Source organism: Ailuropoda melanoleuca, chromosome 18 (assembly GCF_002007445.2).
Source record: "Ailuropoda melanoleuca isolate Jingjing chromosome 18, ASM200744v2, whole genome shotgun sequence".
Classification (NCBI taxonomy): domain Eukaryota; kingdom Metazoa; phylum Chordata; class Mammalia; order Carnivora; family Ursidae; genus Ailuropoda; species Ailuropoda melanoleuca.
Genome location: NC_048235.1, coordinates 33,939,647 through 33,966,691, shown reverse-complemented (window position 1 = coordinate 33,966,691; position 27,045 = coordinate 33,939,647). Strand labels below are relative to the sequence as shown.

The window sequence follows — 27,045 nt, the reverse complement described above, 5'->3', positions numbered from 1 at the left end:
CTCAGGGTCCTGGGATTTGAGCCTGAGTGAGCCACGCAGAAGCATGAGTCTGCTTCTCCCTCCTCCTCTGCCCCTCCTCCCACTCATGCTCGTGGGCGCGCGCATGCGTGCGCTCTCTCTCTCTCTCTCTCTCTCTCCCTGGCTCTCTCAAATAAATTAAAGAAAAACAAAACAAAAAATTATAAGCCACACAACCTTTTGGGAAGTGGGAGATAAATATTTTTAAGGAGCCCACACACCTTTAAAAATCAAACTGCTACTATTAAGTATGAATAGTACGCAAATTACACTAAAAATCCACATTCTTCCTTCACAAGCCTTCCTACATTTCAACCTAAAAAAAACCAAAAACAAAAACAAAAATAAAATCGGGGCACCTGGGTGGCTCAGTCAGTTAAGTGTCTGCCTTCAGCTCAGGTCATGATCCTAGGACTCTGGGACTGAACCAAGTCAGTCTCCCTGCTCAGTGGGGAGCCTGCTTTTCTCTCTCCTCCCCGCTTATGCTCTCTCTTGCTGTCTCTGTCTCTCTCTCTCTCAAATAAATAAAATCTTGGAGGGGGGGAAAGTCAAGGGTGAAGGTGGAGGTTATGGGGGAAAAAAAAAAAGAAAAAAACCCAACCATTTGGTTCTAAGAACTTGACCACGCCTCTAAAGCACCAAAAAGGAAATGAACAACAATGTTTACCTTTTATTCACTGAAAGCAGCCAGAATTGATAGCATCTAATCTAGCTGTTATAGACAAAAAACAATAACCATATCTGGTACAGTGACTACACAACTCGATGTCAATCTTTCAAACAAAATGGATCCTGCTTGAAAATTTCTAGCAAGGGAATACAAATAAAATTACAAATGGAAGTGGTTGTTCCATTTGTCTTTACATGATCTTATCCTTTAAGGGAACAAAAACTGTATCAGATTGTAAGATTTACTCTTCTATCCACAAACAGAATGAAGTACTTTTACTAGTACCCAAGTGTTACATAGTTGGTGGGCACAGGCAACCATAGCTGTAACCACAGTGGTACAGAAGCACATTATTTCCCCAATATGTGGCATTTTCTCTCAAACAATTTGTTAAATTCCCACGGTAATGCAAATGCTTGGACTTCTGAGACTCTGAGGCCATTATATAATGATACTAACTCTTCAGGTACTTCACAAATGTTTAGTTTCCCTATGACATTTTTAATGAAAATTTGAGGATATCAAAATTAGGAGGTTTGAAGAGACTGCTGGTCAGACTTCTGAAGCATTTAAAGAGATTTACTACCATTCTGGTTGAGGCGAACTCTGTGAAAGTTTGATGCTATGATTTAGGGGAAAACATTTTCTTTTCTGAACTATTTTTCAGTCATTATACTAATAAAGCATCAATTCTCCAAATGACACAAAAGGCTTACAAAATTTTAGTATGTTAAATAAATGTTCTATATTAGTAAACCTTATCTGGGTATCTCGACTTAAAGGTACTTTCCGAGGTAGCCTTTTAAAAAGAACTCTCAGCTGCTGACTAATTTCTGGGTTAAACTGGAAAATCTGCTTGCGTTAAAAAATAAACAATTCAGGAGAGAATGTACTCCCTTTATATTTTCATGTGATTTTACTCACTTATCCACGAAGGTATAAAAAAAATTGTGTCATTTTGATACAATTACAGACAATAAGCACATCAAAGTAGTCTCACTCCATCTATATCAAATAAACTCAAGATGTATCAACAGAAGAACAAAATCCTTGTAGAATTTGCTACATGACATTTACTCATTACTACTAAGCAAAAGCATAAGATTAGCCACATTCTTCAATAATGGAGAAATAAAATATGAATTTAATTTTAAACAATAAAAACAAAACAGAAATAAATACTGGTAAGATTTTCTCTTCTTTCTCCCCACTAAGACAGAGTATTTTTTTTTAAAGATTTTATTTATTTATTCGACAGAGATAGAGACAGCCAGTGAAAGAGGGAACACAAGCGGGGGGAGTGGGAGAGGAAAAGCAGGCTCATAGCAGAAGAGCCCGACGTGGGGCCCGATCCCATAACGCCGGGATCACGCCCTGAGCCGAAGGCAGACGCTTAACCGCTGTGCCACCCAGGCGCCCCTAAGACAGAGTATTTTTGTCCTACTTTCGTAGACAATATTATTCCTAGAGAATGCCCTGCTAATCTATCAGTTTTACTCAATTTAAACAGAATGCTGTCATGAAAGGCTACATATTGTATGATTCCATTTGTATGAAATCTCCAGAATAGGCAAATTCATAGCGACAGAAGATTAGTGGTTGCCAAGGACTGGGAGGAGGGAGAAACGGAAGCTGACTGCTAATGGGTATGGGAGCTCTTTCTGAGGTGATGAAAATGTCCTGGAATTAGAGGTGATAGTTGCACAACCCTGTCGATATACTAAAAACCATAGAACTGCATACTTTAAAAGGGAGAATTGTATGGTATGTGATGATATATTGAAAAAAATTCTCTAAAAGCAATCAAAGCATTTGTGTATGTTTCCCAACAATAAAGTCTACAATATCCATTCAAAGAATGACTCGTTTGTACACATGTTAAATGTGCTTAAAATAAAAAGCTTTACATTTATTAAGCTACAGTAATTAAAAGGTGAGGTACTGGGGCGCCTGGGTGGCACAGCGGTTAAGTGTCTGCCTTCGGCTCAGGGCGTGATCCTGGCGTTATGGGATCGAGCCCCACATCAGGCTCTTCCTCTATGAGCCTGCTTCTTCCTCTCCCACTCCCCCTGCTTGTGTTCCCTCTCTCGCTGGCTGTCTCTATCTCNTCTCTATCTCTGTCAAATAAATAAATAAAATCTTTAAAAAAAAAAAAAAAAAGGTGAGGTACTGGCAAAGCGACAGACAATGAAACAGTAAGATCCTAACTACAGATTCAAGCCTATATGGGAATTTGGCATTAACAGAAGCAGTATTACAGATTAGTGCGGAAAGGAAACAAGTTTCAAAGAACGGTATGGATAACTGCTTAGCCACGTAGGAAAAAAATTAGATCCTCACCATATAGGATACCAACTCCAGGTGGCATCCTATATATAAAAAGTAAAACTTAAAAATGTTTATGAAAAAAAAAAGCATAGAACAGGAGATTTCATGAACTTAAGTGGAAGGACTTCTTAAATGATACATAAAGAGTATAAATGTGATTAATAAAATCAGCAATCTTTATTTTAAAAAAAGCTGTATGCCAAAGTTACAATACAAGTGAAAAGACAAGCCCCTAGATGGGGAGAAGATAATCTCAATGCATAAAACAAAGCTGGATTCTACCCTCAAACTTCCTTCCAATTCTAATCCTTGCTAAATTCACTGCCTCTGCTTTATCATTTATCGTCTGGATTAGAGCATCAACTTCCAAATTGTTCTTCCTGCTTCCCAAGCTGTCCACCTCCAATCTGCTCTCTAGAGCACTGACAAGTACTTCAAAACAAAAGCAAAAAACCCCTTTAATAACCTCTTATGGCTCTCCAAGCCTTAGGATAAAATCTACAAAGCAAAAGACCTTTCTTGATTTGCCTACGGTCCAGCCTCCTCTCCTGCTGCTGCAGCTTACCCACCTTGCCCTCCACCACTCTAGCATCTCCTCTCTCATCAACGACTCATACTTTAAGATTCTATTCAGATGTGTTAAAATACTCCAACAAGCTTTTCCAGAGCACCTTTCACACTCACACACACACACACACACACACACACACACACACTGTGAAGCCAGGTCAAGTACCTTCTTCTGCTGGCATAGCATCCTACCTATGCTTTACCATAGCACTTAATACATTGTAAAGAGCTATCTTAACCTAAATAAAGTGTGTGTGTGTGTGTGTGTGTGTGTGTACATCTGTGAAACTCTGGATACCAGCTGCTGTCTGTTACTTGTCCTCTGTGGGCTGAGACAATGTTGGGCCAAGGTTCATGCCAGCTCCTTCTTCCTTCCCATTCTGGTGCTACTGCAGTGGGAAGGAGAACAAAAGTTACAGCCAGGTTGTCCCCACCGCAACCTATACAGGCTTCTCTAAAAAAAAACAAAAAACAAGTATTTATCGAGCATCTACTATTTACTAGACACTAGGCTAAGCACCAAAGTTATAGGGAAAAAATTCAGACATGGCTCCTGCAATTGTATAGTTACATTATTACTGGAGAGAGAAAAGCAGTACAGGGCAAGTGCTAGAGATGAGGCTCAGAAATTGCTTCTGGTTAGGATTCATTTATTCATTTCATATCAAGTACTCGTATTACATTTAGTCTTGAGTACTAGAGATAAAAGATGAGCAAATCAGAGTCCCTCATGACAGAAAGGGACAAACACCTGGATGGCAAAAGAAAACATCCAGAGTTAAGAAGCTATGGAATGTGGGGACAGAAAGAGGTACTGGGGACTTCAGACATTTCCAGACTTAGGAAAACAAAAAAGTCCTAACCTGTGGAAAGGAAGGGAAGTGCCTTTGCAAAAAAAACTACACTAACCATTACCTAAAAGGGTTTCAGCTAAGAACTTTCTTGGCTTCTTGGGGCACCTGGCTGGCTCAGTTGGTGGAGCATGAGACTCTTAATCTTGGGGTTCTGAGTTCTAACCCAATGTTGGGCACGGAGCTTACTTATAAAAAAAAAAATTCAGGGTGGCTCTGTCGGTTAAGCATCTACCTTCCACTTAGGTCATGATTCTAGTGTCCTGGGATGGAGCCCCACAGCAGGCGCCCTGCTCAGCGGGGAGTCTGTTTCTCCCTCTCCCTCTGCCCCTCTGCCTGCATGTGCTCTCTCTCCCTCTCTCAAACAAATAAATCAAGGAAGGAAGGAAGGAAGGAAGGAAGGAAGGAAGGAAGGAAGGAAGGAAAGAAAGAAAGAAAGAAAGAAAGAAAGAAAGAAAGAAAGAAAGAAAACGAACTTTCTTGGCTTTTTAATATCACGGCTTCCAAATATCTAGATTATTAGGAGGGCCTTTCTGGATATGTTGCAAAACTAAATTATAAGCATTTAATGAAAGCATACTATATAATTCATGGAAATAAAAACAACTCAGATGCCAGACAATATGAAAAGACTGGAAGTCTATGTTAAGGATGTGGGATCACTTCATCTCTGAATCCCCAGGCCAACTACTGTGCCTGACACATTATCTATAAACAAAAGGGAGCATCACAACAAGGAGGCACAGAATTGGCTTAACAACGTAAATATTTTAATGAGTTATAACCATTAACTAGTTTTCCTGAAATGCCACAGGCTATTTGTTAGCCGCATGCATTTAGAACTGACTGTACAGATTTGCTTTTTCCTTTTTAAGAAAGGTCACGGACAAAGCTAGAAAGTGTCTGCACTATGACTGTATGTCCAATACAAAACCAAACTAGCAGTAGGTAATCAGGTCACTAAGAGGAAAACACAACAACAACAACAAAATTGCCCCAATTATTTTTAAACTTTTTCAAAAGTTATTATGTAAGCTTATATTTTTTCAAGTAATCTTTTCATTAGAAATTGGAGAAGATACTTTTTTTTAAGATTTTGTCTATTTATTTGAGAGAGAGAGAGAGAAAAGGGGGAGGGACAGAAGGAGGGGGACAAGCAAACTCCATGTTGAGCATGGAGCCTGATGCGGGGCTCAATCCCACAATTCCGAAATCATAATCTGAGCCAAAACCAGGCACCCTCGGAGTAGAAGATACTTTATTAAATGCTGGAAACACAGAATTTCCACAAAATAGCCACTGACAGACAAGAGATTTTTCTCCCAGGAAGAACATTTACATAACGTTTAATATGAAGCTCACTATCATGAATCTAATAATTCTACAGGCACATATAAAATAGGCACATATTAGGGTCCATTTTTATCAAAACAGTAGATATATAATGAAATGAACCTCTTCTGTCTTTTGTTTTAGTGTATAAAAACTGCAGTCATGGGACACCTGTTGGGAGTCCCACTAACTCTTGGTTTTGGCTCAGGTCATGATCTCAGGGTGGTGAGGCTGAGCTTCGTGTGGGGCTCCAAGCTCACTGTGTAGTCTGCTTGAGATTCTCTCTCTCTCTCTCTCTCCCCCTCTGCCCCTCCCCTGGCTTGCTCTCTCTCTAAAATAAATAAATAAATCTTTAAAAGACAACAACAACAACAAACCAAAAGCCCCTGCAATCATTACTAATGATCTCATGAGAAACAGTCAATATTATTATCCTTGAGCATAACACATGGTAAGAATCTGGACCTCTAATAAAGTGACTTTCCTTTTTTTCAAATCATTTATAGACAAATACAAAACCTGTACTAAACACAGAATCAATTTATATTAGAATGCCAAGCTATGCTTGAGGTGTCTTTGAGTAACTTTAGCAACCAGAAAGCTGCCAAATGTGATCCGATATCTAAAATTCATATTTATATTTAATTTCCAAGGCAAAGGGTAGCAGTGCCATCTTTAATCATGGAAAAACCAACGAACCGTCAAAACCTAACTAAGTTGGCCCTTGAACAACACGGAGGTTAGAGGCTAATGCCCCGTGCAGTCAAAAATCTGCAGATAACTTTTGACTCCCAAAAAACTTAATTACTAACAGCCTACTGTTGACCTTACTGATAATATAAACAGTCAGTTAATACATATGTTGTATGTTACACATATTACATAAGCTAGAGAAAAAAATATTAAGAGAACCACAAGGAAGAGAAAATACATTTACAGCCTTGTACTGTATTTATAAAAAACAATTTGTATACAAGTGAACCTGCACAGTTCAAACTGTGGTGCTCAATGGTCAACTGTACTTCAATTCTACAAAAGGTACGAGGTATTTTTATGTTTTGTTCATTGCTGTACCCTATTCCCTGGTACAGTAAGGGAGTGAGAAAGGCTGCTAAATGAATACAGAGATGGCAGAAAAGACCAAAGGAAATAACTGCTGTTTTACTAAATAGTCATTTCCAACCAAGAAATGAAGACAGAAGAAAATACGTTTGGCTATCAAGATACAGTTTGCTGTAACAGGACTTCAACTTCATAATCTAAAATTATGCAGATAATTTCAGTATGTAACCTTCTTTGGAGACCTCACCAAATTGCTGTGTTATGCTAACTTCTAAAATTACCAACATTTCTCAAGAGCCAAATGTGACTTACCAAATCAAATCTGGTCTTTTGTATCTAGACTTTAGGTACCTCACTGATCAAGAAGTGATCCAAAATTTAAATATACGACTGAGAACTAGACTAAGAAGGCAATACATTTATCAATGAGTTCACACTCTGAAACAGGGTTTTCCGACCTCAGCACTACTAACATTTTGGGCCAGATATTTTATTGTGGGGGGCTGTCATGTGCATTTTAAGATGCATAGTAGCATCCTGGCCTCTACCCACTAGGTGACAGTAGTACCACCTGCCAGTACTAACAATCAAAAATGTCTCCAGACATCGCCAAATGTTCCCTTGGAGGGCAAAACCGCTCCAGGGTTGAGAACCACTGTCCTAAAATGATGTTCATTAAAATGTAAATGCTTACTATCTCTAAATGGAATTATGGATGAATTTCCTTTTTTTGCTTTACCTTTTGCTTCTCTGTAGATTCTATAATGAGCATATAAAAATTTTAATACATTTTTCAAAAGAAGAAATACAATTTACTAATTATAAACCAAGGAAATATTCATATTTATTCAGCTTGTACCGATTTTTTAATGACTAATGGGCACAGATGCTTTCCCAAATATGAAATATTTGGAATATTTGGATATAAGTATTCAAAATGTTAAACAAAAAAAAAAACTGCAACTCAATAGACCCAGATTTTTATCTATATAAGAATCTCTTGAAATTTCAAATGAATACTTTAGAGATGCTTGAAGTAAAACAGTATCATTTACTGAGCACTTACGTCTTGCTCCAAGTGCTTTACAAGAATTACAGCATTTAACCCTCAGAAAAACTCTGTAAAGTGAATATTAGCATCTCCATACTACCGATGAGGAAATTGCAAAACAGGTTTGGTGGCTTGTCCAAGGTCACACAGACAATAAGTGATTGAGCCAGGAGTCAAACACAGACAGTCTTACTTCGTTACCTGCACTGTTTATCACATGCTATACTGTCACTGACCATTAAACCACTTTTCTGTCATGTCTGTATTAATTCAGAAAGGCAATGCTTATTGCTTCAGAAAACATCCCTTATCACTATAATTACCAAAGACAATATCTTCAACTTGCATAAAGGCTGTGATAGAACAATGCCTCCCTACCACATGCCCACATCCTAACCCCTAGGACCTGTGAATGTTACCTTATGTGGTAAAGGGGACTTTGCAGATGTAATTAAGGGTCCTACAATGGAGAGAATATCCTGGATTATCTAGGTGGAGCCAATGTAATCACAAGGATCCTTATAAGTGAAAAAGGGAGAGAGAAGAGTCAGAGATCTGAGAATGCTATACTTCTGGCTTTGAAAAGAGGAGGGGGAGCATAACCCAAGGAACACAGGCAGCCTCTAGAAGCTGGAAAAGGCAAGAGAACAGATTCTTCCCTAGAGCCTCCAGAAGGAATGCAACCCTACCGATATCTTGATTTTAGCTCCGTAAGACTTCTGACATCCAAGACTGTGAGATAGTAAATCTGCTGTTTTAAATTTTGCTGTGTTTAAGCCACGAGGTTTGACATCATTTGTTACAGAGGCAACAGGAAACCAGAAGTCTTCATTGAAAGCATTTCCAAACACTCACTTTGTTGTCCTTAGTTCCACTACCATCACTATGAAGCATATAAAAGAGAGATGAGAAATTACCATGGATTTGTTAACCTAAGATTTGGGGAAATTGAAATAGAGATATCAGTTTAAAAAGTCTTACCTATCACAACATAAATTCGCCTATCTACAGATATAAATATACTGTGACCTACAATTTGTCCCTGGACGCTCACAAGGGGCTCTATCCCAGGACCCCAGGAGATCATGACCTGAGCCTAAGGCAGACACTTAACTGACTGAGCCACCCAGGTGCCCCTAAAATACTGTTTTTAAGATTTTCAATTTCCGATAACTAAAAATCACTGGGCCAAACTGGATTTTGTGAACAATATTCACAAAAATATGTAGAAGGGGGTGGAGAAAATTTGCATTAGTAAAGACAGCACTATGGTAAGAGCCATTTAAAAAAAAATTGTTAATTTAAACATAGGAGAGCCAATTAAAAAAGAAAAGCCTCGCATAGCCATTCAAAAAAACTGTTATTACACCAGTATTTTTCTAATGAATAACGTCTAGGTGGAAATGTATTTTGTAAAGGCAAATAACAAAAAGTTCCCTAAATAGGTTTTCATTTACATCTTAAAACACTATTTAACTATTTTTAAAAAATGTATAGATACTAAGTAAAAATAAAATCCTTCCCACACTTTCCATGTTGGCATTTAAGAATCAGAAATTAAATCACCTAATTTACTGTAGGAGAATATTTGATTTCCAACTACTTTTTTTTGTTAAGATTTTATTTATTTGAGGGGCGCCTGGGTGGCACAGCGGTTAAGCGTCTGCCTTCGGCCCAGGGCGTGATCCCGGCATTATGGGATCGAGCCCCACATCAGGCTCTTCCGCTATGAGCCTGCTTCTTCCTCTCCCACTCCCCCTGCTTGTGTTCCCTCTCTCGCTGGCTGTCTCTATCTCTGTCGAATAAATAAATAAAATCTTAAAAAAAAAAAAAAAAAGATTTTATTTATTTGAGAGAGTGAGCAAGAGAGAGAAGCAGGGGGAATGGCAGAGGTAGAGGGAGCAGCAGACTCCCCACTGAGCAGAGAGCCTGATGTAGGGCTCAATGCCGGGACCCCAGGATCATGACCTGAGTTGAAGGCAGATGCTTTACCAACTGAGCCATCCAGGCATTCCAACTACTTCCAGATAAATCATTATCAGCCCAATACTGTTTATATCAGTTAAAGTGCCTATGTCTGCTACACAGCAATGTTCGCTCATAGATCCTAAGTCAAAACAACACATAGGAAAATCAGGAATATGTAGTTCTGCTGCAATGGTTCTCCTACCATTCCAACCAATGGTATACAAACGACTTTGAGTAAACCCCTTAATTCCTAAGAGATTAGGAAATGAGGCTCAATACTCAAAAACTGACTGTGGAAATATTTTCTCACTTTCCCCTCCATTTTGTCAACTCTATGATGCTTTATGTGGATGGGATTTATTTAGTATATATATGTATGTCTGGACTAAAGTTTGTTTTTAAAATAAGAGTTCCTAGGGGCGCCTGGGTGGCACAGCGGTTAAGAGTCTGCCTTCGGCTCAGGGCATGATCCCGCATTATGGGATCGAGCCCCACATCGGGCTCCTCTGCTATGAGCCTGCTTCTTCCTCTCCCACTCCCCCTGCTTGTGTTCCCTCTCTCACTGGCTGTCTCTGTCTCTGTCAANGCCCCACATCAGGCTCCTGTGCTATGAGCCTGCTTCTTCCTCTCCCACTCCCCCTGCTTGTGTTCCCTCTCTCACTGGCTGTCTCTGTCTCTGTCAAATAAATAAATAAAATCTTTTAAAATAAATAAATAAATAAATAAATAAAATAAGAGTTCCTAGAGAAACATTTCTATAAAAAATCACTCTAAAATAATCACCTTAAACTACCCACACCAACATCACTAAGATAATTAAAAGCTGAGTCTCACCTTGCTGATTCCCACATTTCTAGTGGCATGTTATTCCAGATATGTATCTTGTTCCTCACAGAATCCTTTTTGTTTTGTTTGCGACATGGTTCATTACTGAACACCAACTATATGCCACCCTGTTCTAGGTCCTGGGAAATCAAAGGAAATAAGATTCTGGTCTCATGGAGCTTAAATAAGTAAGAAAATTTCAGATACTGATAAGCTACTATAAAACAGGGTAACAGGGGGGCTAGATGGTATAAACAGGATTCACAGAATCAAAGCCAGGAATTAGTCATATACAAAGATTTGAAGACGATTTATTTCCTTTCAATTTCTCTTTGTTTCAGAGGCTTCTGAGATATGGTAGAGTAAAAAGATTTAAATAATAGTTTAGTCAAGTATTCCATGTAATATGAAAAGTTTAAGCTTTAACTATTATTTAACTGTAATATTCCAGAATACTACTGAAATGAAATTATTCTGTTGGTCAGCAGTCTACAGTTGCTTAATTGTATTGATTAAAAGAATTTGTAAAAATAGCTTTCAAATAGCTATTACTAAGTTGTTTTCTCTGACTAGATTTATTCACTAAGACAGTATTTTGGAAAAATGAGATTTTAAAACCCAACCCCACAAAAACACACAAATACAGTAATCATAAAAGCAAAGAATGTGAAAAAATATGTCCACTTCTACTTAATTCTCTCCTTTTTTAAGAGTATCTAGGGATGGGGCGCCAGAGTGGCTTGCCGGTTAACCGTCTGACTTCAGCTCAGGTCATGATCTCAGGGTCCTGGGATCAAGCCCTACATAGGGCTCTGCTCAGCAGGGAGTCTGGTTGTCCCTCTTTCTCTGCCCCTGCCCGGACAGTGCATGCGCACGCGGGTGGGAGGGGGTGCACGTGCTCTCTTTCTCTCTCAAAAAAAAAAAAANCTCAAAAAAAAAAAAAAAAAAAAAGAATATCTAGGGATGCCTGGGTGGCTCACTCAGCTAAGCATCAACTCTTGATTTCAGCTCAGGTCATGATCTCAGGGTCATGAGATCTAGCTCCATGTTGGGCTCTGTGCTCAGCAGGGAATCTACTTGAGATTCTCTCAGGCACCTTCACTCTCTCTCTGTCTCTAAAGTAAATAAATAAGTCTTAAAAAAAAAAAGAATATCTAAATCTGTGCTGGCCAAATGTGACTATTTAATTTTAAGTAAATTAAAATTAAATTAAAAATTTAGTGCTCAGGTACACTAGCCACATTCCAAGTGTTCAATATCTGTATGCCGCTAGTGGCTGCCAAATTAAACACATAGACATAAAGCATTTCCATCGTCGCAAAAAATTCTATTGGACAGTGCTGATGTAAATTATTTTTCAAATTTGAACTAAACAAAAACATTCCAAAAGAGCTTATAAAAAATAAGGTTCATCATAAACTTTTTAAAGAAATGGGTGACTAGTCCTGTGAAGCCAGAAAGAAGACCCAGAGAGGTTTAGTAATCAGATCTATATACTAGAATAAGACTCAGATAAATTGGGGGGTAAGCAAAAATGTACTCTGCCATTGGTCTTTCAGTAATGAGACTTGAATTTTAGTTCTGTTCTGATTCTACCTCTAACTTAGCTGCATGAATTCTGAAGGGATATACATCTTTAGGCTTCTGGGTATAGCTCATAATGGAGGTTAAATCAGGTGAGCCAGATAATTGAAAATGACCCCAAACAATGGGAAACCGGGCTGTGATTCTTCCTAGTTATCAATAAATACATGTATGGTTTGGATTTTCATTCTGACAAGAATATATATGGTTTAAAAAAATTAACTTTAAGATCTTACCTACCATGTTAACTTTACATAAACATGTAATTTGTTTTATTTTTTTAAGTAGGCTCCACAACCAGCAGAGCCCAACGCAGGGCTTGAATTCATGACCCTGAGATTAAGACCTGAGCTGAGACCAAGGGTCAGATGCTTAACTCACCTAGCTACCCAGTGTTCCCCTGCCTTCTTTTTTAAAGTAGACTTTATTTTTAAATAATCTCTACACCCAACGTGGGGCTCAATTCACGACCCCAAGTCACATGCTCTTCACCAGAGCCAGCCGGGCATGCCTAGATGCTCATTATTTGAAAGAGCAAACAATTATATGAAATTCACAACCAATATCTATTGACATAAATAAATAAAACGGTGGAGGGTAAGATCAGCACAACCACTATGTTTCTTTCTACAAAATTCTCTAAGTAATCAAGGTGTGTTAGACAAGTGGCATATTTTCTTCTAATTTTTATTTTTTTCTGAGTCTATACTACTAATAAAAGAGCAACACTATTTTTAAAAGCATAACTGTACTACACCACAATCTGTTTAACTCTAGTGGTGTTGCCCCGAATATTTTCTGAAATTTTCACTTAAAAATTTTCCATGAAAACCATGTGGATGACAATTAAGGATATTAAAGTATCCTGTATTACGAAGTGATCTGAATGAAATGAACACAATGAATGAAATACAAATAAATAAACCAAACAACCCTATATTGTATTTCAGTAAACTAGAAAGTGTGTCACTAAATACAATTACACAAATTTCACTTGACTATGATTTCTTTGTTATAGAATATTTTAGGTTGCTTTGTAGTTCTTATTTTTTCCTGACTAAACCACAGTACTACCGAACTGCTTTGTACCAACACAAAACTTACTAGTAATATACCCTATTTCCCTTACTTATCTGGTTTAACCTCAACTGTCTTCACTTTGTTCTTGACCACACCCACCAACAATAGACACTGTATTACCACTTGAAGAAAATTTAAATTATTTTTCAATCCCTTACATCAAGGGTACTGGCTCACACAGAAAATTACTACAAACTAAGTAACTCCTATCAGTAACTCCTATCAGTCATCTTGTTCCATTCACTATGAAATCTAGTAAACTAACAAGTTGATCCACGTATCCTCCTACCTCTTTCGCCAACAAACTTTTAAGTTATAATACAGTGGTTTCTGAGACTGGTTCTTAAAATTGTAAAATGTTCAAATTTGACTTTCTTTTACCTTGTAGTCTCCATTCCTCACAGCAAGGCAAAAAGAGAATGTATTGTAGAAATGATATGTACTTTTAAAAATACTAAGTAATTTATTGTAATATCTAAAATCACAATTTACTGAGTTTATCTTTCCTCTAAAAACCAGTTTTTGGTTTTTGGTTCATCAGGTTTATCACTTTAGTATTTTAGGATCAACTGTATTCAACATTTTATCTTGAAAACAAGCAATAAAACTTAGAACATAAGGCACTTCATACCACATACTTAAATTTTACACTATCACCTATTTGCTTAATCAACTAAGCGTTGCTGAAGCTACAGCCATCATGCTGTTGTAATAACAACAGTGGAAGGGGCGCCTGGGTGGCACAGCGGTTAAGCGTCTGCCTTCGGCTCAGGGCGTGATCCCGGCGTTATGGGATCGAGCCCCACATCAGGCTCCTCTGCTATGAGCCTGCTTCTTCCTCTCCCACTCCCCCTGCTTGTGTTCCCTCTCTCGCTGGCTGTCTCTATCTCTGTCAAATAAATAAATAAAATCTTTTAAAAAAAAATAAATAAAAAAAATAACAACAGTGGAAGTAAATTTGGACTGGAAAGTTAACTTCATGTTCGTACTCGTACCAGCACGAATTCTTACAACTGGGAAACACTCATATAACCCATGCAAAGATTCTGTTCAGGCATTAGTTACCATTCAACTTTTAACTTCTATGAAAGCGAATGTAGGCCAACTGGGTTCATTTCTTCATCCATTAAACATGGGACTAACAGCTAGTTCATTTTGCAAATATTATTTTTCTTATATTAAAAAGTCATTAATTATCAGCTATATGCCCGGTAGAGTTCCAGGTACACTCTAGCAATTCTACTTTGGATCCCTGTAACTCCAAAAAGCAGTCACTTTCATCTCCAGAGATGACAACAACTGAGCCTTTGTTGATAGGGTGGGAATAGGTCTCCTTGATTCTTGCCCTACACTCCACTGCCCACTGAGTTGGGGTGGGGGGGAAGGTGTTTTGTTAAATGGCTTAAAGCATCAGAATGACAGAACAACTTTCAGGGTGAATGTCAGTTAGAGCAAAGCAAATCTCTCAATAAGAAAAAAATACTTTCTATAGGATAACAAATTTGTTACCTTTAATTATACAGGTATAGCACACTTTCTATAGACATTTTCTAAAATGTTTCTAAATAAAATATGAATGAAAAGAACATTTTAAACCACATACAACCTCTTTCAATAAAGGCATCTTGACTGGACAGGAGAATGATTTCATAATTTAAAAAAATCGGCCACATACTTTGTTTCTTAAACTTTAAGAAACTTTGCGTGTCAGGTTTTCTTAATGTAGGAAACAGGAGCATCTTCTTTTCATCAATGACTTTCTAAACTCACTCATAAGTGGATGTAAAGTATGTATCAGTCAATTATATCTCAATAAAGCTGGAAATAAAATTTAAAACAATAAATGCTGATGATTACAAAGAAAAAGTATGCATCACACAAGCAATTGTGTTACTGTGTATTTGTACTACACTTTAAAAACAAACATTTAACAAAGCTTTTCTGACATTGTTGGGAGTTTAAACTGACTCAATATTTTCTAGAAATGTTCTAAAATTAACTGTGGTGAGGGGCACCTGGGTGCTCAGTCCATCGAGTGTCTGACTCTGGGTTTTGGCTCAGGTCATGATCTCAGGATCATGAGATCGAGCCCTGTGTTGGATTCTGCACTCAGTGGGTAGTCAGCTTGGAGATTCTCTCCCTCTGCCCCTCCACCGACTCTCTCTCTCAAATAAATAAATCTTTAAAAAATAACAAAATTAATTATGGTGATGGTTGCACAATTCTACAAATACACTAAAAAACACTGCATTGTATACTTTAAATGGGTGAATTATATGGTATGTGAATTATTTCCCAACAAAACTTATTTTAAAAAAAAACCTGGGATGCCTGGGTGGTTCAGTCAGTTAAACGTCAGACTTTTGGTTTCGGCTCAGGTCATGATCTCAGGGTTGTGAGAGCAGCCCACGTGGGCTCTGTGCTCAGGCAGAGTCTGCTTGAGATTCTCTCCCTCTGCCCCTCCCCCCATCCTCACGCACCGGTATGTGTGCGCGCGAACATGTACTCTCTCTCTCTCAAATAAAATCTTCTAAAAACCCTTTGAAATGTTCGTATCTGTTATGTAATTCTAATTCTAGGAATTTATTGTAATGAAATAATCACAGTCATACAGGTTTTTTTTGTTTTTTTAATGTGTAAGGATGGTCATCAAATCATAATATCCAAAACTTGCAAACTGCCTAAAATACCATCAACAGAAGAATGGTAAACTGATATGGTACACCCATACAATGAAATTATATATCAATTTAAAAAATCACATTCTCAAAAAAATTAACTTCACAATAAAGCATGTTACAAAATAATATTAATGTATAATCCTAGTTTGTTAAAAAAATACAGAGATATGTAAGAAAAAACACTGGAAAGATAAAGAAATGTTAATAGCTACTTCCAGTTGGCAGGCTTTCAAGTGATCTTAATCTTTTTTATATCTTACTGGTTTTCAATTTCTCTACAATAAACAATCCTTTCATAACTTAAATACAATAAATGTTATTTTTAAACCAGTAGCCACTTGGAAAAGTACAAATTTTCCATTAAAAAGTAAAAACTAACAGGGCTATCAGCATTTCTTAGGAGTATTGTGCGTGTGTGATGTATACGTGTGCGATGCTTTAATTAATACGTTAACCTCAATACCTTAAAACCTTAACTAATTCTATCCCCAATAAAATAAATTCTAATGATCCATGCTTAATTTTACAGGTGATAACACAGAAACCATGAGCCGGCCAAAAGCAAATTAACTCTACTTCATACACAAAGTCAAATTACCTAATCTAGGTTTAAAAAGGTGTGTTAAGTCATGTTTGCTTCCACATCTAGGAAAACACAACATGTATGTTCATTTCAAAATCTAAAATAATTATTTATCATCTTTGCTAGGGGAAAAATTAGCCAGAATAAAAAAGAACAACATTCTACTGCATTATAGAAAGGAATTCAAGGGTATGGTAATGCACAGCAAGAAGTTTCTCATCACAATCAAATATGAAATACTATGTTCTAATGTATTTGGATCCTGCACAAATCATAAAAGAAACAAAGAGCTTAAAGTGACAAAATTACAATAACCAAATAAAGACTTTAATTTATGTATGTAAATGTGTTGTAAAAATGTCTTTTTCAAATCCACATTGCAGAATTTATGCAAATAGACTGTATTTGCCAGGTAGAAAGGAAAAAAATTCAAGTCTTTCTGCTATCGAAATCCTCAAAAACCAACATTGAGCTCTCTGAACATGTAAGAAAACAGTCTAGTAAGACAGGGAAGCAAAATAAAGTAAGTTTTTCCAGTTTCAAAAAAATTTGATTCACCTAGACAAAATACAGAAAAGGTAAGAATCAAGAAGCATCAAGGATGAAGTGTCAAAATAGATTGTCACTGCTGATTACTTCTCAGGTTAATACTTCTGGAATGGTTACATCAATGTGAAAGTGAGAGAGTCAAAGTAGTTTTTATAAAATAAGATACTTCAGTTAGAATATTAATATATAGGCAAACTGGACATTTTCTAGGCAAACGTCACTGCTAGAATCTGCACATTAATCCAAAACCAGCAGTCATTAAATTCCACCAAAACTCTGCAACAGAGATGAACTCTGAAAAAACACTTTGTATAAAATGGCATGATTCTTACAGAATTTAGTGTTATTTTTTGTTTCACATTCATTAATACGGCACTAAGATTTCAAATCGCTAAATGACTACACTGCTAGGAAACAGGTTTTTTAAATTATCTAGATAACACTTCTGATAATAACAAAAACTGGTGATTCAGTTTTTACATTTCCTGACCCCTCATGGTTATTAATTTTTCAGGTTACTTTCAACATATCGTTACCCTGAAAGCCCGACTACCACTAAGGCAATACCAGCTAAACTGATGAGGTGGTTTCTGTAGCTTTCCTTAAAGGGTTTATTACCTGGGTGGTGACTACGTGATGTTTACTTTCTAATTATTTGCTTATACAGTACATTTAGGTTTTGTCCTTTTTTTCTTTATATGTCATGTTTCACAACTTGAAAGTTTAAAAATATTTCTTTTTTAAGGTGTTTTGTTTGTGTGTGTTTTTAAATGTACAGTTTTCTTAAGACTCTACAGCTAAGAGATACTAGTAAGACAAGACTCAACAGACACAATACTGTCTTGGCTACAGCCAAAATGCCATTAGGTAAAAGCAAGCCTCCATATAAGACTTCTTAACCTCAAATCAATTTGATAAACTAAGCTTTGTTTTACTCACAAAATCACAGGAATATATACATTTCTGAAATTTAAAATATCTACTTCTATATTTCAAGATGTATGTACATAAATTATACCAAAATTTAAAAAGCATGTTCTATGGTAGAAAAATATCTTATTGTTATTTAATGTTTATCTATTAAATTAATGCAGGCTATGAAAAAAAGTCAAGAAACACATATTTTTTAAAAAGGTTTTTTTAAGCTCCACCCTTAATGTGGGGCTCTAACTCACAACCCCAAGATCAAGAGTCACATGCCCTACTGACTGAGCCTGCCAGGCACCCCTGAAAAAATTCTTTGTAAGTAATCAGACAGAAACCTGAAAACCTTATTCTACTTAACATGTCAATCTATTTGGCCTAAGGATTTCCTGAAATCTCAATTGTCCCATCTTTAAATTCGGGTTAAATAATTCTTGTGCTTTCCAACTTCACATTTTAAAAAAAGTCAAGTTATTGCATAAGAATTCAAACATCTCAGAAGATGCAGTAAGTGCAAGGTATAATTAGATAAATTCATCTATTTATTCATATATTTATATAAATCATACATACAGAACTCATATACTTATATAAAATTTCTTCATTGTCCTATCCACTTTCTCAGTATAGCTCTCAATCTATGGGAAAAAAAGGAATCTAGTAAGAAATTATAGTAAGAGTTATTATTGTAGATCAGTCATGATGACAGAGATCCACATCCTAAAAAATTTAAAAATAAGCCAAGGACCCTTTTCAATTTTCAAATTCAAAATCTCATCAATGGGCAGATGTACGTTAGGAGTAACAGCACATATCCATCTAATAAAAACTGAACATTCTCTAAAATCACAAAATTTTTAAATATGCCTTTTACCTTCTTTTTATGCCACACTGTGCAGGCACAACATAATGCAGAAGTGTTTGAAAGTACTTATTAAGTACTTAGTAAAGTCAACAATAAAAACCAACACCAAAACTCTGTAAGTTTTTTAAAAATGTGTTAGGTAGTTGTAATATAATCAATTTCTTAAATTTACCTTTATAAATATCTATAAAAAGATTAGCCTGCAGAAATAAAGGTCACCATTCATTTAAAAACTCAAAAGCTGGGCGTGTTGTTTATTAACAAAGGAATAAATCATCTTAGTTGCTCTTTCAGAAAATGACAGGCTCTACTTTTTTTTTAACTAAAACTAAAATCACCATTGCACCAAGAAACAGATTTTATAGATGCCAAATTCTAAATCTTTTTAACGCTTTAATGATTTTAATTTTTTAAGTGTCTAAAACAGACTTTGTTTCAAAAGAACCCAATGAATAAGTATCCATGGTAACTTATTTTCTTCTTGATAGACAAAAATAATTAAAAATAAAGTAATCAGTGGTGCCTGCTAAGATCTTTTAAAACTTGTTTTCAATGAGCTATTTTTTAGCTCATTTTAAAAAACTTACCAGTGCCTCAATTTTCTTTCCAAGTTCCTTTCCAGGACCATGATGGACCTCTTGTTTTTTCATTTCATTGCTATCTTATTTCACTGATAATTTTATTAAAACAGAAAAAATTCTGTCAAAACCACTTCAATACCCAAAACACACACTTTAAGATACTTGCACAGGGTTCATTTACGTATGCAAAAATATTTTGTACATATGCTATATGTACAATATGGTGAACAAAGTATGAAAAAAGCGAAACAAGATGCTTTGCCTCACTGCAACTTAATCCCCTTGCGCTCATTATGCTAAACGTGCCTAACCTTGAATATTCCCCCTCACCTTGAGCTTTTACAGAAAGCTCAGATACCTTCAAAATAATGAAGTAATATTGTGTGGTATAAAGAGCCAGGTAACAGGTCTGTCACCAAAGCCTTGAACTTAACTTCCTTAGGCCTCTGTATTCTCTTATAAAATAAAGTAGTCGTACTATATCTCCCCCATTTAAATAGGCTGTTAGGGACTTAATTCAAGACCTGCTATATTACTTAAAATAGCAAAAAATCTGCTAACATCCTAATGTTAATCAACATTCCAAACAATGGAATACTATATGATCCTTAAAAAAAAAAAAGTTGCAGATCAATATGTGCTCATTTAAAAGGATGTCCCAGGTAGCCTAATAAAACACAAAAGCAAAATGCAGACAGTATGACCCAATTTGTATGCATTTAAAGACAGATATGCACCTGTATGTACAGATATTTTCTAGGAGGACTCAGAAGAAACTTAAAAATGGTTATCAGGGGGAAACAGGGTGTTAACTTTTGTTTTTTTTAACCTCTTAGCCTTTTATAATATTTTTTAAAAATTAAATAATGAATATATATTATCTTTACAAAAATTTTAAAAGAAACTAAAAGTTCTGCTGATCCAGGTTCTGTAATTAGAAAGACTTGGATTCAAATACTGGCTTTGCTAGTTACCATCTATGTGGTGTTGTTACTCAACCTCAATTTCTCCACCTGTAAAAAGGAGTTAATAGTACTACCCTCGTACAACTATTGGGAGGATAAAAGGAATCCATACATGTGAGACACTCAGCATAACACATTGTAAGAAGATGACTATTAGCAGCTTTGCTATGATTATTGTAAATATTATAAACTCCAGAAACTGAGTATCTTTAGAATCAGATTCAACAATCCACTCAATGATGACCAATCTCAAAGGCAACCAATTTCCTTTATCCAAAATTCAATCAATCTGATTACTATAAGAAAGAGCATATTTATAAAGTTTTTTTAAAAGCTACTGCAGGTAGCAGGTGTGCTGATGGACACAGTAATCACTGCAAAGTCTGGGTTTTAATTAATTATCATCTAACTAGAATAGTCTTCTTCATTATACGGATACCCACCCAAGGAGCCAGAATACTCTTTATAGCTAGGCAGGAGACCCTGATCTTGACCGCTGAATACATAGGAATACAATTTTTTGTTGTTGTTAGTAATTCCAGCTTCCAGTATAAGTTTTTTCTTATTTTCACATACAGCAATTTCTCATTTTCCTAAAAATTTAGGGAACTGATAGTTCACGCACACAATTTGCCAATTAATTAAAAATAACATTCAACTGAGTGGAAAACATAAAAATGAAAAACCTCCATAAAAATAAATTCCAAAAAGCATACTGAATGGCATTTTTGAGTGAAACTTTTCTTCACAGAATTTTTAAAAATTCAGACTGAGTATCATCAAACCAAAATACTCCAAGTTGTAAATTTGGCCTTTAAACTAAAAATACCCTCATGAAGTAGTACTCTAACAATATTCAATTTCATTCTTCCAACACACCAAGAACACTTCCTAAACTTCTTTATAACAACTGAAAGGATGTTGCATTAAGACAGGCTAAACCAGTATGTAGTACAACTGGTTTGAGTCCATCATAGCACAATTTTAACAGGCCTTTCTGGTAGTAGACAACAGTTTCAAAATCAATATGATGTATTAAAGTTTGGATCACCCCAATTCAATTATAAAACAAAAACAAAAGGTCACACACACACACATACACACACACACACTTAATCCCTTTCAATATGAAAAGAAAATAGGCTACACTTAACAATTTATCTACTCTGAGTTTGTCAGGATTTAAACCTTTTGTAACAGTAACCATTTCAAATTATCTAAGTAGTTACATTTTGATACAATGAAGAGTTACTGTAGCTTTTCTGAGAGTAACCTAAAGTTCCCACCAAAAAAGCAGCAAACAAAACAATCAAAAAACCAAAAAACTGGCACCTCGTTGAGGCTCTAAGAACTGCATGCCTACTTCATAGATCATTGCACTATGCTGAACTGGCATTTGGAGACTGTACTGAGCCAGACACATGAAAGCAAAGGGAAGGGATGGAGAGAGAGCGCATAAAAAAAGAAAACACTTCATAACACACCCATCACCTATAAGCATGAACTACCAGAAACACTATTTTAAGATACGTATATTTTGAATTTTCCAACATTCAAAATACAGCAAGCAGATAATCTACCATAAGCAGATCTTTCTACCCCTTCTCATCCCCACAGTGCTTTGCCAAGAGCACAAGCCCAAGAAAAATAACCAATGCAATTTCCTTGTTTACGTAAAGAATTTCAGAAAGCATGTTGACTGCTTCTGAAGCTTCTAAAACAAATGATTTTTCAATATTTAAGACTTTTTATAATCACATTTGAAATATAATAGTAATAATTCCTTCAGCTAGTAAAAATACAGTTTCAACTTTATAAAAAGGGTTAATTTTACACTGCAGTTCATTAGCATGCCTTGTTTGCAACCAGAAGGAAGAGGGAAAGGGGGTGGGGGGAGAAGCAAAACACACAAGATGGAAAACATCACTACCTCCTTTGGTGGTTATGAATAATATTAAATTACCACAAGATGTATGGGAAGAGTTCATGAATAGAAAGAAAGGGGGTTAACAATATGAACTGGCCCCTTCCAGATTCACACTGATGTCGGAAAGAAGGAATTTATTTACACTGCAGTGCCTGGCAGCAAACATGGCTGCCCCTACCCCCTTTAAATCTGAACAGTCTTCACTCCCTCAGCAAAACCATCAAATTATGGCCATGTCTCTACTGTCTTGCTACCATAACACTAACACATCTCCTCCTCCCTCAAAACAGTAAAACCCACAACTCCCCAATTCACAACAATCACAACACCATAACCACTAGCTTCTATATTCTCTAGCCTTGAAAGAAAAGGCCCAGAATACACAGAAATACAGGAACAAAAGGCTTTCTCTTCCTTTAACAACCCCCTTCCCCTTCTTTTCCACCCACTCTGTGATGCTTGGTCGATAGTTCTCATCCTTCTCAACATTCAGTTAATTTCCTTCCCCATACCAATCCTAGGTCTTCTAGTTTCCTGAGTCTATTTCCTATCTTCCCATGCATCCTGTCTCAACAATTTCTTATCCCTTTTCCTAATCCACCGTTTCCTCCACTTCCATCCCCTCGTTTCTCTCTTGATGCCCCATTTCTACATCAGATTCACCCCCTTCCCCCAGACTCTTCTAGTTTCCACACTGCACCCCCAAACATCCCTATTTCTCAGTCCACCCAGGTCTCTAATCTTCTCCAAACCTAACTCTTCTTCTTTCCCTGCCCCTCCCCCGTTCCATCTCTATCCCCGCCCCCATCCCACCTCTACTCCCAATTCCCAGCTCAGAGCCACTCCATCTCTTATCCCAATCCTACCCCCCCTGCCCCACCTCCTGTCTCCTCCACACCCCCCACCTGGCCCTCTGCTATACCTTCTAGGCTCCCCCCGAACCCTTTCCGGCCACCCGCTTGTCCTCCCATCCCTGCTGGGGTCTCTCTACCCAGGTCCCATCCCTAGGTCGCCCCCTCCTCGTCGTTCCCTCCTCAGCGGTTCTTTCCAACACACACACATACATACACACACGCACGCACGCATTCACTTTACCTTCAGTTTGTTCCATTCTAACCCCCCGGCCGTGTCAGTACGATCACAGGAGAGACACGGAGGCCCGGAGTGGGGCTGGGGTGCGGGCAGCCGCCGGGGCTGCGGGGGGAGGAGACGGAACCGAGCTAGGCCGCATGAAATCCCCGGGCTAGATTTCCCTCGCGCCGGACGCCTCTGCCATGGCTGCCGGCACCGAGGAGGGCCGCGGCCGGGCCGGGCCCGGGCGTAAAACTGAGAGGAGGACGGCTGCGGGAGGTGGGGTGGGCAGGGGCGGTGGAAGGATGGGGGGTCTCCGCGCAGCTTCTGCTGCTAGAGAGAAGGCTGTGGCTGGCGGCCGGGCCGGGGCAGCAAGGTCCTCGGGACTCGACTTGGCCTTCGCACGCCTCTCCGCAGCGACCAGTGGACAGTCCCCTTCGGCCTCCGCCTCCGTCCTGGCCGCCGCTGCCGCCGCCGCCCGCTTCCCGCCGCCGCCCGCGCACAAAGCCCCCCCCACCCGGCTCTCGGAGCGCCGCCGCCGCCGCCGCCAAATCCTCAGCACCTCATTGGCTGCGGGCCGCGGCGCCTGCCGGGAAATGCAGTCCCGGGTTTGCAGCGCAGGGGGGCGAAAGGAGGAAGAGGGTAGTCAGCCGCGCGGAGAGGAGCGGCCCGAGAGTCTAGACGAGAAGTGAGACCGCAGGCGAGGAAGGCAGAGACAGGAAGGAATGACACGAAGGAGAGTAAAAAAACCAAAACAAACAAACAAAAAAACCCAAAAAAACCCCACAACAACAATAACAACCAACAGCAACAAAACCAGAAGACAGGTTGAAGGTTGGGCCTGTGAGGTAATATTGCGTTCGTGCGTGTTCTTTGAGACTTATTCAATAACAGCACACATTAAACACCATATGGTACTCCTCAGAGTGACACTGCTGCACATCCCTAGATGTTAGCAATAACCTACAAACGAGTGCGTGGTTAAGATGACCGGGAAAGAGAAGAACAATTTGTGTGCCTCCTCGGCCGCCTTCTGTCCGACAGCTGTCAGAGTCAGAGCTTCCTATTTCACACGGGTCTGCGTCTGGAAACCGTGTGGCAGCAATTTCAGACCTGAGCCGTGGGGGACAGTCTCTCTTTCAGCCTCGGGTGTGAGTCCCGGATGCCCCCCCACCCCCGTCCCGCCCCACAATCGCTAGCCGTGGCGGCGTCTCAGTCGCTGTGAGGAAGCGCTGACCTCCCTGGCAGGCACCGGGCCCCGCACGCCTTCTTCCTGCTCGCACTGCGGGCCCGGAGGCTTGTGGGTAAGGAGGAGGACGTCAGCGCCGACTGCAGCCCGGACCCCTAGGGACCGAGCGGGCTCCGTGCCCGTCACATGCCTGGGCCCTCTGCTGCTCACTGCCAGACCTTCCATTCGAGGGATGGGAGGGCGTTTGTCCCGGAGAGAGCTCACGCAAGAATGAGCGGAGGAAATGCGAGTCAGAATTCTCTGTAACCCTCTAAGCGCTCCCCATTCTAGGAAATTTATGTTAAACAATAGAAGGTGTGTGACACAGTAAAGTAGTCCTGCCGGAGTGTGCAAAATTTGGTGATATTTCCTGGGGCCCAGTGGTCATGACTTAGAACGTTGAGGCACAGAGACGTGAACTTACAAAGGAAATACAGGCAGCAGCCATCAGATGAGGAAACCTATACTCTCCGCTCTGTTCTTAGAGTAACAAAGCCATGTCACTACTAGATGTTATACTCTGCACCGACATCATAGTTCTGGATCTGTTTGGCACGGCCACAAGAAATTTCTGGTATCTCATTCTTTACCATTTAAACGAGAAATTTAAAAGATTCCTACAGATCCATTATTTTAATGACTACTAATTATGCTTCAGGTTTTTAAAAACATAACCCTTTTAATTATACTATAGATGATATTGAGAATTAAGCATTCCCATTACTGTTAATCATTAACTATTTCTTTTTTTTTCTAAATATTTATTTATTTATTTGACACAGAGAGAGAGAGAGATAAAGAGCGCACAAGCAGGGGGAGAGGCAGAGGGAGAGGGAGAAGCAGGCCCCCTGCTGATCCTGGGATCGTGACCTGAGGATCATGGGATCCTGGGATCATGGGATCATGACCTGAGCCAAAGCAGATGATGCTTAACCAAGTGAGCCACCCAGGCGCCCTATTCATTAACTATTTCTAAACCTATGCTTATGTAGTACCTGTTTTGTGCAGTACCAAAAGTTAAAGGAATCAGTAAAAAGCACATTTTTCTTTGTTTTAAATACCTTTTTAGAACACACACCTCTTAAAGGGGGACCCATGAGCTTATCTCAGTTTGATTGTGTCTCCTGGAAAGAGAGATTGGGCCCTTTTCTCCCTATGATCCTTTCTACCATCATCCTTCCTCTCCATCTTCCTGCATACTCCTTGCTTTGTGATAAACTGTTGCCTTGACCAGACATCTGCATTTTCCCCTTGAGGAGAATCTGGTAAATTGTCCCCAGGGATTTTATTTTAATCTGTTTCTAGGCTGACAAGAGTTTAAAATTAAAGTTCTGTGAAGTAGATATATAATCTCTTCCTCCAAAACATTAGAAAATATATGGTAATAATTGATCTTGAGCCATATTTAGGGAAATGGCCATTAAAATTAATAATTTACATTTTTAGCATCTAACATCTTCTGAAGTTCAGATCATGCTTTCTCTTCTCCATACAAAATGAACAGTTCATTAAGACAGCAATCTAACACAATTCCCAGGGCCAGAGTTAAGGAGAAAGGAACTTCTTGTTTCTCTTCCGAAGATTATATCTAAAAACTCCTTACATGATAAATCACTTAATCCTGAAAGTCAAAAAATTGCCGGGTCTGATAGCAGAAGGCAAACATTGCTTTGAACAAATGGATTTCAATAAGAAGTTTCTTAGCCCTTCCCTTTTTAGAATAGGATTGCTGACATATGACTGTAGTAGAAAATCTAGCTCATCTTTCCAATACTGAGCTTGGAATCATTCATCTGGTTTATGAATACTTAATGATTTTACAGTGCCTGTTTGTAAGTGAATACAATGCATGAATAAGAAAATTTCCTGGTATAAAATGTCTCCCAGGGAACTGAAAGGAATATTTTTGCATCTTTATGATCCTTTCCAGAAAAGTACATGTTCATGTTAGTACAGGGATTAATTTATGGAATTAGCGTGAAAATTATAACCATCCAGGCTTTTAGAGCTCAAAATTTGCCATCGGGAATTTTCAGGAAAGGAAAGGGAAGGAGACCAAAGCTTTGTAGATTTTGTTAATTCTACTAAACATAGAACGTGAAGTGAAACCTTTATGTAGAAACTCGGGCATCGGACGTGCACAAAGGGCCCTCTAGTGGCCAAACTGAAAAGTTCTGCCTATTTAACATGGTTGATCCTTTTGGTTATTCGCTGAAAAATGCGTCGTGGATTAAGGGCAGTCTATATTAAAAAACAACAGCAAAACAAACAAACAAAAAGCCCCAAAACCTGAAATTGAATACCCACCATCTTTCATTCTTATAAATGTGTA

The 27,045-nt window shown here is 38.2% G+C and overlaps 1 protein-coding gene across 6 annotated transcripts in view; it reads right to left on the bottom strand.

Moving 5' to 3' along the window:
• The window catches only part of NSD3 (nuclear receptor binding SET domain protein 3), a 112,661-nt gene extending 89,010 nt beyond the window's left edge, over nt 1-23,651 (bottom strand). For 5 of the 6 annotated variants that reach the window (XM_034647704.1, XM_034647706.1, XM_034647708.1 and 2 more), the window contains exon 1: nt 23,510-23,651. The gene's annotated coding sequence lies outside the window, so the exon portion shown is untranslated. Of the gene's footprint in view, nt 1-19,528; nt 19,548-23,509 lie in introns of those variants that run through there. The other variant, XM_034647705.1, reaches the window with a different exon arrangement.
• Between the last annotated feature and the right edge of the window lie 3,394 nt (nt 23,652-27,045).